Here is a 10165-nt window from a genome sequence, read left to right as displayed (position 1 = left end):
GATGACATCACTGAATTCAATGATGAACTGCCTTTAACTGTCATTTTGCATTATTGACACACTGTTTTCCTAATTAATGTTGTTCAGTTGCTTTGACGCAATCTTTTTTGTTTAAAGCGCTATATAAATAAAGATGACTTGACTTGACTTGACTGTCTGTTTCAAGTGTCAGCTCCCAAAGTGTGTCCGAAAAGTAAGATAATATTTTTAATACAGCAGATAATAATACAGCAGATTCCGCCACAATCGTTGCCTGGGTTGCGTACGTATGTGTGGGGCGGAACTATTAAAATAGGGGTGAGACCCTTTGGGGTAGGGGAATGTTTGTTTTGGTGATTTGAAATATCATCATTGGATACCACAAAATAACTTACCCCACCTTTAATCTAAATAGGATAAATGCTACATTTTTAAGTTATAGCAACTGGACATTTTCATTTCAGTCAGGACATTACAAAATCAATCTATTTCACTATATCTACAAAACATCTGTGAATGCTGTGGACACCAGAGCCCACTCCTCCTTTATCTGCCAGACCACCGCCACACAACCCTGACCGTCAGTCTCTTTTGTCAGGAAATGGAACACATTCCTCCACTTTCTCCCTCCGTATTCCCTTGTTTTTTCCCCAACTGCTGCAGGCGACTTCGGGCAGTATGTTTGGAAATGAGTGAGAGTATGCAAGTAAAAAAGAGCGAAAAAGAAGGTTAAGCACATTTTAATGAGAATTGCCCTCCTAACAAGCGAGGCGACCCCCACAACATGCCGGGAGACAGACGTGCCGCACAGACCATTGAAAGAGCTTTGTCACATAATGAGCCTCATGTTTGCGTGTCAAAGTTCTTCACATTTCTCAACCGCAGTCTCCTCGAGCACCCATCAGGTGCTTCTTTTGTCTCCCTACTGATCTTTTAGCAATCGACGACTTGACAAAGCTGTTAGCATCCTGGTGACTCAGGACCGAAAGTGGTTGGAGATTACTCTGCAAATGTTCTTGTACACTGAAAGTCCTGATTATGGGTTGAGTATTAAATCCATGTGTGCTTCTCCCTGCTCTGCCAGAGCAGTTTTATTCATCAGTTACTCCCTGAAGCAAGAGCCCTTTAAAGGGAAGAAGCGAGGACTAGCTGATGCTGGATTCTGTTCATTCGTGTGCAAAGCAGTGTCAAAATACTGATCGCTCATAAAGTAAAGTAATAATGGGTACTGATGGCTGCCAAATACTTTTTCTTCCTTTATAACTTCTGTTGTCGGAGTTCATAAAAATGTGTGAGTGTAAATTGTGCAGAGTGAAAGGTGTGTTACTACTCAAAAGCTGTGTATGTACTTGAGTGAGTGCAAAACTGTCCCCTGGGCCACCGTTGCCATTTGTTGTCCTTCTGGCAGCCATCATGGCGAGATGATGGATGACCACCCACAAGTGGTGCTGGCCAGGGGTTCTGAGAAGCCCTGCTGGTGGTTTATCTAATGAAAATCTGGCATCCTATATCTACAAGCCAAAGCACCATCTGCTATGGGGCACCACGTCTGGTTCTCCTGTAGAAGACAAAAGCCTCAATCAGGCTTGTGTGCCACTCGGAAATGAATTGAGAATGCCTTAAATTCCAATTCAATTCCTAAATTTGAACTGATTTAGAAAACAGGATGCAGAATTGAAATTTGGATTTAAATTTATAAAGAATTTAAAACGATTTGAGATCAATGGATGGATGGATGGATGGATTATTTGCTAGTATCTGGATGGAATTCCGTGAACAAAGCCATCACGAGTGGAGGAGTGCTTTTTCTTCCTCTCCTTTTTATCTTTCAAACTAACCTCCTGCTGTCCAAATCTGTTTCCATTTAGAGGAAGTCGGTCAGGAGAGAAATGTTCCATGTGAACGGCAATTTAAAGCGCGATGGAGCACAGGCCACAGGACCTGGTCACAGTGCATTAACTACACATTGGCATCATGCGTCATTAAAAAAATAAGGTTTGCGTGTGAGTGTTCGAGTGAATTTCTACATGTGTTTTTGAATTTGTGTTGCATTGTGCAAAAACTGTGAAACTCTCTGATTAACGTCTGGCCCTCGTTATACACTAATGATTGATAACGGCCATTATTTTTTGTTTGTTTGGTGTACAATGGGATGTAGAGATTATCTAAATGAGCATTAACGTGAAATTTCCTGTTAGCATTTGTTTAACATTTGAAGTTTTAATGAGTTCTGGCTCTGGATTTTGAATCATGTGAACAGAACACACAATGCATAAAATGGATCCAGCTTGACTTAGGCAAATGAATTAAGTAACAGATTAAGATCTTTAATGAAGTCTGACACGTAATATAGTAGAAAATTAAGTCCAAGTTGACAACTCTCAGTTCTATCAACTCTCTAGTAAATTTCCAAGTAGAAAATTGGTTTTAATTAAAAAATGCAGCTGAACAGGTATAAATGCTGCAGTCACGTTATTCGCTCAGCATGTCTCGTTATTATGTATTGATCAGCACTTCTTTTCTCTATGCAACTGATGTACAATTCTTCCCGCAATCGATTTTTATCAACCAGCAATTGTTTCAACTTCAAACACACTTTATTATTTCATGAGCCTTCGGTGAAATATTTGTTTGGCCTCTGTGGGACATCAAGAAGATGAATCAAGAGTGACTCATTCTGTTACTCTGAAGCACTTGTGGGCTTTCCCAACCGCAAACAGTAGTGAACTACAGCCAGACAGATAGCTACTGAGATAGCACTGTTGTAACTAGACACAACACAGTTTTATAAACAACCAAACAACCACAGAACAGTCAAAATAACAGAGGCTGTGAAGCAGCAGTATTTCTCTAGGGATCATTTACATGAAAATTTCACCCTCGTGTTAAACCTGTATGACTTGCATCTCTGGAAAGCAAAAGAAGATATTTTTTAAAATATTTCTTAGTGTAATGTCAGACATTTTGGGGTGAACTATCCCTTTAAGATCATGCCTGAATGTTTTTATTCTGAAACTGTCTGAAATTTTTATTCTATTTCTATTTGAATATCATGCTTCACTCTGAAAAACAGAGGTAAAATGGAAACAGCAGCTTTAAGGTGGAATGGAAATAGTGACAGATCTGTTTTTCTGTATTGTGATGTAGCCTACATGCCCGTATGTCTCAAAAGAGAAATCTGACTTTTCACCAGAAGATCTATTTATAATATTTTAATTTAAAATGAACTATATGATTAAAAAGAAACATGCATTGATGAATCATTTACAATAACATCAATACATTTACAAAGCATATTCCATAGATTATATAGGGCTGTTGGATATTTCATTTTGATTGGCTGATGAATATTCAGGATAATTTCAGGAAACAAACAGCTAAAGTATTCTCAGAATTAAGACAGGTCTTGGCCGCATTATATGTCCATATTACACCCCCAATTATTATTAAAATGTATTTAAAATTTTTAATTATTATATATATATATATAATTTACAGCCTACAACAGTTCAAGAACCAAAACTCACAAAGCCACTGACCAAGCTAATACATTTAACAAACAACAAGATACATGATTCCATGTTTTTCCTAAAAAAAAAATACATTTTATTGTCTGCATAAAGTGCGTTCTCTTTCTCCCAGCTCTCTCTCCCAGCCCATGTCCCAAATTGCACACTAAACCCTCGCAGTCTTCCTGTGAGTCCGCACTTTCATGACGCAATGCCGCTTTGACTGTCGGGTAGAAGTCTGCTGCGGAGCTCGCCCCAGTGTAAGTCCACAAGACCTAAAGTGCACATGAAGTGTTCCATTTGGGACAGGGCCCCACACAAACACGCACACACTGAAACATACATGCGCCCAGAAACATTGTTAGCACTGTCCCACGACTTTATCGCTAAAATAGTTCCTCAACTGAAAAGTTACACAACATTTCTCAGTAGCGAGGAGATGTCTCTTTAGGCTGAAAAATTTGCAGCTTTGCTATTAGTAGAGATACTGCTCCCAAACACTTTTGAGATATGCAAAGATGCAGGTAATTCACATACTTAATCTCTGTGTCTCTCTCTCTCTCTCTCTCTCTCTCTCTCTCTCTCAACTCCATTTGGTCTGCATGACAATACTGTATAAATTAATACTCAATAAATTAGAATCTCGTGGAAAAGTTCATTTATTTCAGTAATTCAACTCAAATTGTGAAACTCGTGTATTAAATAAATTCAATGCACACAGACTGAAGTAGTTTAAGTCTTTGTTTCTTTTAATTGTGATGATTTTGGCCCACATTTAACAAAAACCTACCAATTCACAATCTCAACAAATTAGAATACTTCATAAGACCAATAAAAAAAATAAAAATAAAAAAAATAAAAAAAAAACCCCACACACATTTCAGTGATTTGTTGGCCTTCTGGAAAGTATGTTCTTTTACTATACATGTACTCAATACTTGGTATCGGCTCCTTTTGCTTTAATTACTGCCTCAATTCTCAGTTCTGGTGAGTTTGCTGGCCAGTCAAGCACACCAACACCAAGGTCATTTAACCAACTTTTGGTGCTTTTGGCAGTGTGGGCAGGTGCCAAATACTGCTGGAAAATGAAATCCACATCTTCAAAAAGCTGGTCAGCAGAAGGAAGCATGAAGTGCTCCAAAATTTCTTGGTAAACGGGTGCAGTGACAAAAAAAACACAATGGACCAACACCAGCAGATGACATTGCACCCCAAATCATCACAGACTGTGGAAACTTAACACTGAATTTCAAGCTACTTGGGATATGAGCTTCTCCACCCTTCCTCCAGACTCTAGGACCTTGGTTTCCAAATTAAATACAAAACTGGCTCTCATCTGAAAAGAGGACTTTGGACCACTGGGCAACAATGCAGTTCTTCTTCTCCTTAGCCCAGGTAAGACGCCTCTGATGTTGTTTGCAGTTCAGGAGTGGCTTAACAAGAGGAATATGACAACTGTAGCCAAATTCCTTGACATGTCTGTGTGTGGTGGCTCTCGATGCCTTGACCCCAGCCTCAGTTCATTCCTTGTGATGCTCACCCAAATTCTTGAATCAATTTTGCTCGGTTGGTTGTGACTATACACTGCTGAAACTACCAAACGTAGACGTTCTGACCCGGAAAAGGAAGTAAAACAGCACGAAATACAATGGATGCAGATGCAAATAAAATTATACAGTGTTTTGCTTTCCACGATATTTTGAAAAGTAAACAAAAAAATCAGCAAAACATTGGTCTCGTAAGGCAGAGAAAAAAGAGGACTTAAAAGACATGAAACCTCCGCATTGATGAGAAACCTACGATCTGAGAAAATCGGAATCCATGCGTTTTTTTCCTGCTTACACGTTCACCGGTCATATCCGATCTGTGCCACATGAGAGGAAAAAAATCGGAATTGGGTCACTTGAACCATGCAGTGTAAATGGGGCCTAAAAGAACCAAAGACTTAAACTACTTCAGTCTGTGTGCATTAAATTTATTAAATCTGTTAGCCAGCACCCACCATTACGGGACTCACAGCTGAAAGTGCCCTACCTAACTTAAAATTGTAACAGTTCCTTACTTCAGTGTGTTACACACATCATTTTGGTGTCTTTGGAAAGAAGACCCTTTGATCTTTACTTTTTATCAACCAGAGTTGATAATGCTCAAAAATATTAAAAGTTATAGATACTGAAGTGCCTTGAATTTTTTTTAACCACACTGATTTTTTTTAAAAAATTTTATTTGATATAAAAATACATGAAATCAGTCCTGGAGCAATCTAGAAAAGTAATGGGTTGAAAGTCAAATGTCTCATGAGTTTATATTTAAAATCTGAAGAAGATACCATGAAAAATTACGTTCCTACAAACATTTTTCTGAGACTATGTCTAGTCCCCCCCATCCCCCTAAATATAAAAAAAATATTTACCAACTGTATTGAAGGGTTCTACAAACTATTTTAGTCATTAAACATACCACTGCATTTTTTTTCCAATTATAAAACAATAGACAGAAACTATAGAAGTGATTTATTTGAGCACTAGAAAAATACAATAAGAATTTGAGTAAGAAAAATAAAAAAAGATTTAACTTTGTATGCCAATTACAGAACATCCTGAGATTGCTAGAAATGCAGCATTTACAATGAATTCTGGTCATATAGTCAATAATCACGTGCTGATGTGCTAATATAGAGATGGTAATCATATGCGCCATAAAGTCAATAATCACACTCTATTCATAAAGACGGCGTTCACATTGATAGCTGTGATTACACAGTAATAGCGTGCTGATTTGCATTCAAACACATGGTAATCATGCAGATACAGGCACATTCAACATAAAACACATTCACAAATATATAAAAAATGTTGAAAAGGGCGATCGCTAAGTTCCGCCTCCATCAGATGACAGGTGCGTCAGAGCGCGCGTCACGAGAGAGCGCCAGAATTCAAATAAACAATCTTCCGCCTATCTTTCACTTTTTTTGGTGGATCGTCTCATTCTGTTTGTGACACTGTACGCTACAAAACCATGCTGTTTTTTTTTACTACCAAGACACAGTTTCTGAGCGTGAGTTATTCCATAACGGACACAAACAATTATATCCCTGAAGAACTGAAACGTAAACAAAGGAATTATCATCCATATTACAACGTTATTGCTTCGTTGGACTAAACGTGCTCCATGAGATTTCGTTCAGTGAACCCTTACCTTCCTAGCTAAACCGGGATTTACAGCTGTGGATGTGTTTATGACTCGTTATTACGACGAATCTGGTATGTATGTTTTGATGTGTACTGCTTACACAAATCTAGCAAATACATTCTTTATAAGCTTTCCATTTAAACACAGCTACATTCAAAAAATGAAACATGCAAATCATAATAATGATATACAGGTGCTGGTCATATAATTAGAATATCATCAAAAAGTTGATTTATTTCACTAATTCCATTCAAAAACTGAAACTTATAAATTATATTCATTCATTACACACAGACTGATATATTTCAAATGTTTATTTCTTTTAATTTTGATGATTATAACTGACAACTAAGAAATATCCCAAATTCAGTATCTCAGAAAATTAGAATATTGTGAAAAGGTTCAATATTGAAGACGCCTGGCGCAACACTCTAATCAGCTAATTAACTCAAAACACCTGCAAAGGCCTTTAAATGGTCTCTCAGTCTAGTTCTGTAGGCTACATAATCATGGGGCTGACTTGACAGTTGTCCAAAAGACAACCATTGACACCTTGCACAAGGAGGGCAAGACACAAAAGGTCATTGCAAAAGAGGCTGGCTGTTCACTGAGCTCTGTGTCCAAGCACATTAATAGAGAGGTGAAGGGAAGGAAAAGATGTGGTAGAAAAAAGTGTACAAGGAATAGGGATAACCGCACCCTAGAGAGGATTGTGAAACACAACCCATTCAAAAATGTGGGGGAGATTCACAAAGAGTGAAGGACTGCAGCTGGAGTCAGTGCTTCAAGAACCACTACGCACAGACGTATGCAAGACATGGGTTTCAGCTGTCGCATTCCTTGTGTCAAGCCACTCTTAAACAACAGACAGCGTCAGAAGTGTCTCGCCTGGGCTAAAGACAAAAAGGACTGGACTGCTGCTGAGTGGTCCAAAGTTATGTTCTCTAAAGAAAGTAAATTTTGCATTTCCTTTGGAAATCAGGGTCCCAGAGTCTGGAGGAAGAGAGGAGAGGCACACAATCCACGTTGCTTGAGGTCCAGTGTAAAGTTTCCACAGTCGGTGATGGTTTGGGGTGCCATGTCATCTGCTGGTGTTGGTCCACTGTGTTTTCTGAGGTCCAAGGTCAACGCAGCCATATACCAGGAAATTTAGAGCACTTCATGCTTCCTGCTGCTGACCAACTTTATGGAGATGCAGATTTCATTTTCCAACAGGACTTGGCACCTGCACACAGTGCCAAAGCTACCCGTACCTGGTTTAAGGACCATGGTATCCCTGTTCTTAATTGGCCAGCAAACTCGCCTGACCTTAACACCATAGAAAATCTATAGGGTATTGTAAAGAGGAAGATGCAATATGCCAGACCCAAGAATGCAGAAGAGCTGAAGGCCACTATCAGAGCAACAGTGCGCACCGTAAGGATGCGGGCCTCATTTATAAAGCTTGCGTACGCACAAAATGGGCATAGAAATATGCGTACGCATTTTTCCACGCACATATCGATATTTATAAAAAATAAACTTGGCGTAAATAAGTGCGCACCGTAAGGATGCTCTTGACCGTGCGTACACACTTCTTTTTCCTGGAGTGAGAAAAGTAATTAAGCAAACAGCGATTTTAAACTCTGTTTTCATGTCGATATACACATTTACATTAAATACTCCACTCGCATTAATGGATATAAACACTAAAATTACATTTGACAAAGATTTGCACCTTTCCTTTTTAAAATACTTTGTCAGTGACAAGCCGAATCAGACAATTGTGTTTACACTGCAATGAATATGGACTTATCTGTTTCCACTAAAAAAAGCTAAAAGATGTTCATCAGCAAAACTGCATACATTTAATTTGGTTTTTTTAAAGTAATTGAAATACTATTTGGCCAGTGGAAAATAATGAGATCAACTCTATTCTAAAATATATCTGAAAACAACTTTAAACCATCTTGTGTTTATGGATATTTTCATATATATTATTAAACATAACAAGGATACTGTATAATTTTTAGCAATAAAAATTAATGTGTATGGCACAAATGGCATTATAGTCCCCATCTCATATTTCCTTAATGTCTCAGTGTTAAACATCGTGTCACGTGCATGGGAATATGCATGGAAATGACATGCAGATGAGGTTATGCATAGTAAAACAAGGCGTTGTAAGCTCCATATATGGTGATGTCGGGGTGGAGATGCACGCACACACAATCTTCCCCTGACTGGGATTTATAAAGGGATTTTTGCGCAGGTTCTGGCGTACGCATGGTTTTATAAATCTGAAAACTTTTGTGCGTACGCAAATTCTGCCTTATGTGCGTACGCACACTTTAAGGATGAAATCTACGCAAAGTTTTATAAATGAGGCCCCTGAGCAGTGCCACAGACTGATCGACTCCATGCCACGCCGCATTGCTGCAGTAATTCAGGCAAAAGGAGCCCCAACTAAGTACTGAGTGCTGTACATGCTCATACTTTTCATGTTCATACTTTTCAGTTGGACAAGATTTCTAAAAATCCTTTCTTTGTATTGGTCTTAAGTTATATTGTAACTTAGATACTGAATTTGGGATTTTCCTTAGTTGTCAGTTATAATCATCAAAATTAAAAGAAATAAACATTTGAAATATATCAGTCTGTGTGTAATGAATGATTATAATATACAAGTTTCACTTTTTGAATGAAATTAGTGAAATAAATCAACTTTTTGATGATATTCTAATTATATGACCAGCACCTGTATAGTTTGTCAAGATTAAATTTGTCCCGTTTCATTTAATCTATTCATAAACATTTACACGTGCAAACAAGAAGGGTTCAGTGCGCCCACGTCCTGGTGAACGCTAAGAGATTTTAATACACAAGTTTCACAGTTTGAGTTAAATTACTGAAATAAATGAACTTTTCCACAACATTCTAATTTATTGAGATGCACCTGTATACAGTGACTGCATAAACACCTCAGGTGTGCATCTTTTTTTAATAATTCAACAGCCCATCATCAATTATTCCTTACTTAAAACTGCTAGTATAACAGACTATAAACAGACCTGTGCTATGCCAGTAGGAGAAGTTTTGCACCTGTCTAATTAAATGACTAAAGTAACATGCTTGCAGATTGAGTGGCGATCAGAGAATGAAAGGACATCTGAAGGACAGCCAGGATGAACAGGAGCAACACAGAAACGCACTTCCTCTACGCAGGTATTCCAATTCAGCAGAAAACGTTGCTATGTCAGCTCAGTGGACCCTCACTATTGGCTCCATTCCACAAACACACACACACCTCTATCGTACTGTCCTGCTCTCCTACACACACATCGTGCCAAAGCTTTCTGCGTCCTCACTGCCAGCGTGGCTTAGCCTCTGGTGGGTTGTTGGATTCAGGCGTCGGGGGTACCAGCCAGCATGAGCACTCTGTGAACACAGCCATGCATATGACAGCTCCATGGGACAACGTACAAGCATGTGCATTTGTCTTGCTG

This window comes from Cyprinus carpio, chromosome B2, assembly GCF_018340385.1.
Source record: "Cyprinus carpio isolate SPL01 chromosome B2, ASM1834038v1, whole genome shotgun sequence".
Lineage (NCBI taxonomy): Eukaryota > Metazoa > Chordata > Actinopteri > Cypriniformes > Cyprinidae > Cyprinus > Cyprinus carpio.
Note: the sequence above shows the minus strand (reverse complement) of the source record.